This window comes from Natator depressus, chromosome 3 (assembly GCF_965152275.1).
Source record: "Natator depressus isolate rNatDep1 chromosome 3, rNatDep2.hap1, whole genome shotgun sequence".
Taxonomy (NCBI): domain Eukaryota; kingdom Metazoa; phylum Chordata; order Testudines; family Cheloniidae; genus Natator; species Natator depressus.
In genome coordinates this window covers 109,693,014-109,700,704 of record NC_134236.1, presented here as the reverse complement: position 1 = coordinate 109,700,704, position 7,691 = coordinate 109,693,014, and the positions used below count along the sequence as shown (strand labels likewise).

At 50.1% G+C, this 7,691-nt stretch overlaps 1 non-coding gene across 1 annotated transcript; it reads right to left on the bottom strand.

Moving 5' to 3' along the window:
* Window positions 1-216: 216 nt before the first annotated feature.
* Window positions 217-299, bottom strand: TRNAL-UAA (transfer RNA leucine (anticodon UAA)). The gene has a single exon. It is a non-coding gene; the product is annotated as a tRNA-Leu (tRNA).
* Between the last annotated feature and the right edge of the window lie 7,392 nt (window positions 300-7,691).

Here is a 7,691-nt window from a genome sequence, read left to right as displayed (position 1 = left end):
GCTGTGATCCCGGAAGATTTTTCTGTACACAGTTCTGCACAGTCCCTGTCCCAATGTGCAAACAGCAGCCACAGCTCGGTTACATGCCACTCTTCCTGGTGTTAAGTTGGGTGGCAGGCAGAGGCTGGGAGTCTCCCTGGGGCATGACTGGGGTTTCGGCATTGGTTACATTCCCTCCTTGTGAATTTAACGAGCCCAGGAGAAAAAAACATCAGCTACCAGGAGTGGGGTTCGAACCCACGCGGACATGCGTCCATTGGATCTTAAGTCCAACGCCTTAACCACTCGGCCATCCTGGTGCAGGTGCAAGACTTGCACGCAGACACTACTACATAGCTCGCGCCGCCGCCAAGCCTAATTTGCCCCATCTACGGGAGGAGAACGGGGCCATGAGCCCCCAGCGGGGCCCCCCGCAGCTTGTCATCATCAGCGCGGGAGGGCGCAGAACCCAAAGCAGCGAGCGGGACGCGCCGGGAGAAAGGCGGGCCGCGCCCGCGCGGGGAGAAGCGGGCGGGGGATTTAGTGTGAGAAGGGCGGAAATCGCGCCCTGCGCCCGGCAGCGCCAGGTTACGGCCTCATCTCACACCCCCGCTCCCCCACGATGGGAGCGCCTGGACCGGCCGCCCCGCAGCCAGGCCGAGACACGGTGCCCCCGGAGCGCCCCCCTACTCCACACCCACCACTGCAGCCCCCCAATCCACAGGCCACTCCCCCCACATACTGCACCCCCCACTGCATCCCCCATCCACACCCCACACTGTGCCCCCACACTGCATCCCCAGTCCACACCCCACATGGCACCCCACACTGTGGCCCCACTACACGCTGTTTCCCCCACACGCTGCACCCTCCAGCTGCACCCCCCCCACTCTACCCCCGTTTCACCCCTCCCCTGGACACCCTACGTGGCACCCCCACTGCGCACTCCACACTCGTTCCCGACATGCTGCACACCCCACACGGTAACCTACTTCCTGCAGTCCTTCACTAAATGAACCCGCACCCATTGCACCCCTATAGGCAGCCCTGCTTATACGCCACACCCCACTGCACCCCACATCACCTCCCACATGCCTCAGTGCACCCTCCCCCACCCACTACACCCTTCACTGCCCATACACCTGCACCCCATACACACCATTACATTCTCCATACACAGACACTTGCACTACTGTACCCCCCCCCCAAAAAAAAAATCACTAACACACTCCCCTCCCTCACAAACAGCCAGACAGAGAGCATGGAAACTTCTGCCTGACAAAAGGGTAAATTTTTCTGAAAAGTTGTAATTTCTGGAGTTTAGAATAAAAGTACTTCCACCCCCAGCATTCCAGTGCCCTTGTTGGGTCACCAAATGAAATTAATGGGCAGCAGGTTTAAAACAAACAAAAGGAAGTATTTCTTCACACAGTGCACAGTCAACCTGTGGAACTCCTTGCCAGGATGTTGTGAGGGCCAAGGCCATAACCGGGTTCAAAAAAGAACTAGATAAATTCATGGAGGATAGGTCCATCAATGGCTATTAGCCAGGATGGGCAGGGATGGTGTCCCTAGCCTCTGTTTGCCAGAAGCTGGGAATGAGCAACAGGGGATGGATCACGTGGTGATTACCTGTTCTGTTCATTCCCTCTGGGGCACCTGGCACTGGCCACTGTCAGGAGACAGGATACTGAGCTAAATGGACCTTTGGTGTGACCCAGTAGGGCCGTTCTTATGTTCTTGTGGTGCTGTGTCATGAAAGTGCCACTCTTAATAACCATAACAGGCTACTGACTTTGCTCCATTTTGCGCAAAGCCAGCAAGAAGCAGGTATCATGGCTGAAATGCTGCCCCTCACTTTCTGTTTAATTTATGTAATAAAAGCAGTTTTAGAGGTCTTCCCTTTCCCCTCAGTCCTGCATGTGGTACACACCCTTGGGCCTACATGAAACTGAAAACAAATCCTTCCTTGCTCTATTTCACACTTATGGAACAAATGACATTTTGTTTGTTCTTTGGCCATTTAATTAATGCTCTGAAAATGAGATTAAGTTGGCAAAACAGTCACATTCTAAGGCAGTGAAACCCTATGGTGCAAAGTATTTCCTGGCAAAACTGTGGTTTCTTTAAGGAAATGAAGAACTGTTTAGAAAAAGTCCCAATCAATTGTGATAATGAAGAGACCATCAGTCTACCAAAAAGGAAAGAAAGAGAAGAAAACAGACACTAACTTTATTATTTACTGGTTTCAGAGTAACAGCCGTGTTAGTCTGTATTCGCAAAAAGAAAAGGAGTACTTGTGGCACCTTAGAGACTAACCAATTTATTTGAGCATGAGCTTTCGTGAGCTACAGCTCACTTCAAAGTGAGCTGTAGCTCACGAAAGCTCATGCTCAAATAAATTGGTTAGTCTCTAAGGTGCCACAAGTACTCCTTTTCTTTTTATTATTTACTGACATTTTACTTATTCCCATTTAATTGTATGCTGGAACATACGTGCCCTGGCCGATAGAAACAGGATTCTCTAGTTAAACAGGTTTCTTTAGGGGGGCAAGTGTTACTCCTGGAATTGTATGGTGTCGCCACACCTTTCCCTTCAAAGGCATGTTCGGTCCCACAGAAATCTGAGCACTATGTATGACACATGAAATCAGGCAAATAGTTACATATTTTCTGTATGTAATAACTAAAGGCAAAAGCAGGATTTGACAATGAAAAATGTTTCATGTCTTTCAGTTCTTCTTTTTCTGTAAATATATAGGTCATTTTATATTGAGGTTCCATTTATAAATAGCATATATTAACACTTTAACAAATCATTAATCAGTTGCTAGTATCGCACAGGTCACTATATTGCTTCTAATAATTTATAACTCCTTTAGCTGATGTTCTTGGAATTCTATAACATATGCTATCTATATTAATGGATCCTAAGGTTAGCAGTGCTGGATTTACAATGGCGCCAATGGCACCATGGAGCCGGACCCATGCTCAGAAGGGGCCCTGGCCTGCTCCGCTTGCACTGCACCCCGAGACTCCTCCAGCCCGCTCTCCTGCCCCACGCCCACCACTTGCTCCTCTCCACCCTCTGGCCCCACCTGCCTGTTCCTCTCTGCCCCCTGGATGGAACCCAGTGCACCTCTGGCTCCGGGAACTCTCTGCTTCCCACCACCTATGGGGACCCACCTGTCTCCCCGGAACTGAGCTGCCTGGGACTGGTGCAGAAGCCTGGCCAGTCTCGGCCAGTTGGGGCGGGGGGAGACAGTGCAGGGGGGGTTGGCTGGATCCCTCCAGGCAAGTGGACCCTGAGGGAGCCCAGCCGGGGCAGGCCCTGGCCTGGCTGATTGCGCCACTCCCAAGGGGCGGGAGTGATTCACCGCCCTGGGACGAGCCCTGGTTGCACTGGTTCCTCAGCCCAGCAGACAGTCACCTCCCAACAGGGCTGGTGAATGCGGCCAGGAGGCAGAGAGTGGGGTTGGACTCTGGGGAGGTGTTCTGGGCTGTGTGGGGGGAGGGAAGATCTCTGTGTGTTGGGGCACTAGGGAGTGGGGGTTCTGTGTGGGGTGCTGGGCAGTTGTGGTGGGGCTGTGGGCCGCTGGGCAGGGGTGGTGTGCAGGGAGCTGTGCATTTGTGTGTGTGTGTGGGGGGGTGCTGGGCATAGTGGGTCCAGGGGACTCTGGCCATAGGGAGTCAGGAGGGTGTTGCAGAGCTGCCGACTTTCTGATTTCCCTGGGGGTGCTTGACCCCCCACTCTCTCCCTGGCCCTGCCCCCACTCTACCATTTCCCCCAAGGCCCCACCCCTGCCCCGCCTCTTCCTGCCCCATTCTGCACCCTCCCCCGACTGCCCCCCATCCTCTCTGTGACGTTGCACTCTATATGATTTTTATGAAAATATGCTAATGAGTGTGAATATAATGTAACTGAAATATGCTTCATGCAAAAGGTCTCTTGTAAGGTATCATTACAATGCTTATAATCTACTGAGTGTGGTCATCCTATTTGTATAAATGTATCACTCTTGTATCTGAAACTAGAAATATGAAATATAACTCTGAGGGCCTATTGTAGTTATGCAAAGTGTGGGACATTAATGGTGGTTTGGAATCTTGATGGCTCCCATCAACCAGGACAACTGACTGTGGATGGCTCTGTTTGCAGGCAGGCCTTCCAATGAGTCAGGCTGGGAGGAATGAAGGCTTGGGGGTCTCACAGGACATATGATCATGTCACCTGGTACTGGAATCCATCTTAAACCTGGTGCTTTTCCATTTAGAAGGAGGGGTGAAAACCCAGAGAGAGACAAAGGATTCCTGCCTTGTGCAAAAGATATATAAGTGGGTGGAATAGAACAAAGGGAGGTAATCATGAGAAATCTCCGAGCTACCACCTTGAGCTGGAATAAGGGCTGTACCAGGGGAATGGATTGTGCCCAGACCAAGAAGGTGTCCTGTCTGTGATAGAAGCTTATTGAAACATCTGAGGGTGAGAGTTCATCTGTAATCATTAGGTTTAGACGTACGTGTTTTATTTTATTTTGTTGGTAGTTTACTTTGTTCTGTCTGTTATTACTTGGAACCACTTAAATCCTACTTTTTGGTATTTAATAAAATCACTTTTTACTTATTAATTAACCCAGAGTATGTATTAATACTGGGGAGGCGGGGGGCACACAGCTGTGCATATCTCTTTATCAGTGTTATAGAGGGAGAACAATTTATGAGTTTATCCTGTATAAGCTTTATACCAGGTAAAATGGATTTATTTGGGGTTTGGATCCATTGGGAGCTAGGCATATAAGTGTTAGAGACAGGAACACTTCTTAAGCTCTTTTCAGTCAAGCCTGCAGCTGCTGGGGGATGTGGTTCAGACCTGCGGCTGTGTTTGCAGCAGGCTAGCGTGTCTGGCTCAAACCAGGCAGGGCACTAAACCCCAAAGCTGGCAGGGAAAGCGGGCTCAGGGGTAGTCTCAGCACACCAGGTGGAAGTCCCAAAGGGGGTTTCTTGTAATCCAATCCATCACACTCACTTCATCTCTTCCTGCCCCTGTCCCTCCCCCTCCTCCCCAGCACCTCCTGCCCGCCACTGAACAGCTGATCAGCAACGGGCAGGAGGTGCTGGGGGGAGTGGGAGGAGCTGATCAGTGGGGCCGCCAGTGGGTGCTCAGCACACACTATTTTTTTTCTGTGGGTGCTCCAGCCCCAGAGCACCCATGGAGTCGGCACCTATGGGGTGTTGAGGGAGGGGGGCTATGTGGAGCGGTATGGGCCCACCCCTGAGGGCAAGGGGCACGCTGGCATCACAAGGTCGGGCGGGCCAGTGTGCATCTGACAACTGCCAGTTTGTAAATAGTGTCCTCGCACTGGGCTGGGCAGAGCGGGGCCACCCCTGCCATACCATGCCCCATTGCCTTTGGCTGGCCCCACGTTCTGGGGACTGACCTCCCCGTGCCATGCTCCATTGCCTCCATTGCGGCCCACAAATGTGTTTGGCTCTGGGCCCACAAAAGATTAATCCAGCCCTGAAGGCCAGAAGAGACCATTGTAATCATCTACACTGACCTGTAAAACACAGGTCATGGGATTTTCCTGCATTAATGCATGTGTGTATTAGAACATATCTTGTAGCAAAACACCTGTACATATCTGTAACATGCTCATGACATTAATGATTTATTAAGCCATATTATTATAACATATGACCAATGTAATACACACACAACCGCACATATGATGATATACACACAAGACATTAAATGTCATGTAATATATTAGTAGCCAGAACCCCAGATCGAGCCAAACATGCCTTTGAATGGAAAGGTTGATCAACTCTTGTTATTAGAAACAAACAAAAAAAACCCAAACCCCACTGTTTATATTATACATAAGAGAGAGAGAGACTCACTCAGGTCTGGTCTACGCTACAAAGTTAGGTTGACGTAACACCTTGCGTTAACCTAGTTGTGCATATGTCTATACTTAAATTTTTCTCCCACCAATGTATGTGCCCCATTATGCTGTCGTAGTAACATCAGCTCCCTGAGCAGCACTAAGTCACGGTCAATATACGGAGACTGACACAACACGACTGTAGACCCTATGTTACCGACGTCAACCCTAACAGCCCTCCAGCTGCTGTTCCACAATGCCCAGCACTGACCACTCTGGTCACAATTGTGAATTCCACTGCCCAGGTGTCACACATACTTGGAGTGTCCGCCCCCCCCCCCAAATCCTTAAAACCCCCACAAATGCTTGAAATGTCTTTTTCTGGTTGTCGAGCATGGTGAGCGCACCTCTATCTGCTCTCCGTTGTTCTGAGCAACTGCCCAGCTGACCATACGAGCTACATACTCCAGACATGCTCTACTTGGAGTAGACAGGAGATTTTAGATTTCCTGGGCCTGTGGGGAGAAGATGCTGTGCAAGCACAGTTCCAAGCCAGCTGTAGATATTTTGACATCTATGAGTAGATTGCTTGGGAAGTGCAGTAGATGGGTATGACAGGGACCAGCAGCAGTGTCACATGAAAGCCAAGGAACTGCAGCAGGCACAGTAGAAGGCCAAGGAGGTTAACTATTGATCCAGTGCCAAGCCACAGACCTGCCACTTTTACAAAGAGCTGTATGCCATACTTGGAGGAGACCCTTCCACCACCCTGCATGCCACCGTGAATACCTCCAAGGAGCTTGAGTCACAGGCCCCTGCCATGAACCGTGAGGAGGAGGAGGAGTATAGCGGCCAGGCGACCAGGAAGTCCAGCTGTGAGCCAGGACCTGTTTTTGACTGCACCAGATTCAGCCAGTCCCTGAAGCTGAGTATGGATGATCCTAATAGAGGGGAAGGAACTTTGGGTAAATGTGTAAATACATTTCTCATTATGGTGATGCCCCCCTCCCCCACAACTTCGTTATTATCTGCTTTTCATTCTCCTCCAGAGTTAGGTGGGAGGGGCATGCATAGCCGTTTGTTTCTGTAAATAGGGATGTCACTTGAATCCTCCTGAGAGATCTCAATGAAACTTCCATGGAAGTACACTCTGTAATCCTCTCCTGAAGGTTTCTGGGGATGGCAGCCTTATTTCTTCCTCCACAGTAGGACACTTTCCCATGCCAGTCAGTGATAACTCCAGCAAGCACCATCGCAGTAAACAAGCTATCGGCATATGGGCCTTGTTGATTTTGGGATGCCAGCAGCAGCTGTGCTCTCTCTGCCATTGTTAACCTCAGGAGTTAGACATTTGCTAGAACCATTGCCTGTGGAAAATGGTGCCAGTATTCATGGCCAGTGTCCTATACTAATAGTTTCATGGAACTAAGCAATTCCCTCCTCATTTCCCTTACCCCTGGTGGGTCAGACTCACCATGGCTTGAGCTGAGAGTGGTACCAGCACAAACACTCAAAAGTAGAAGTGTCAATGAGCATGTCTTGTTTCACACTTTAGGGGAGCAAGGGAAGGGGGGAGTTCTGAATGTTAAGTTTTGCTTTCCATGGTTATACTAACAATGGGGCACCTGGCATTGGCCACTGTCGGAAGACAGGATACTGGACTAGATGGATCTTTGATCTGACCCAGTTATGGCTGTACTTATCCTCTAATATTTTTATGTTCTTAAGAATAGTACTTCTGGGAGTTTTATCTGTAGCTGTGGCCTTGAGAGGGTCCCCTTCCACACCAGTGAAACAACTGGTAGGACATGATCTCTGAGATTCTGG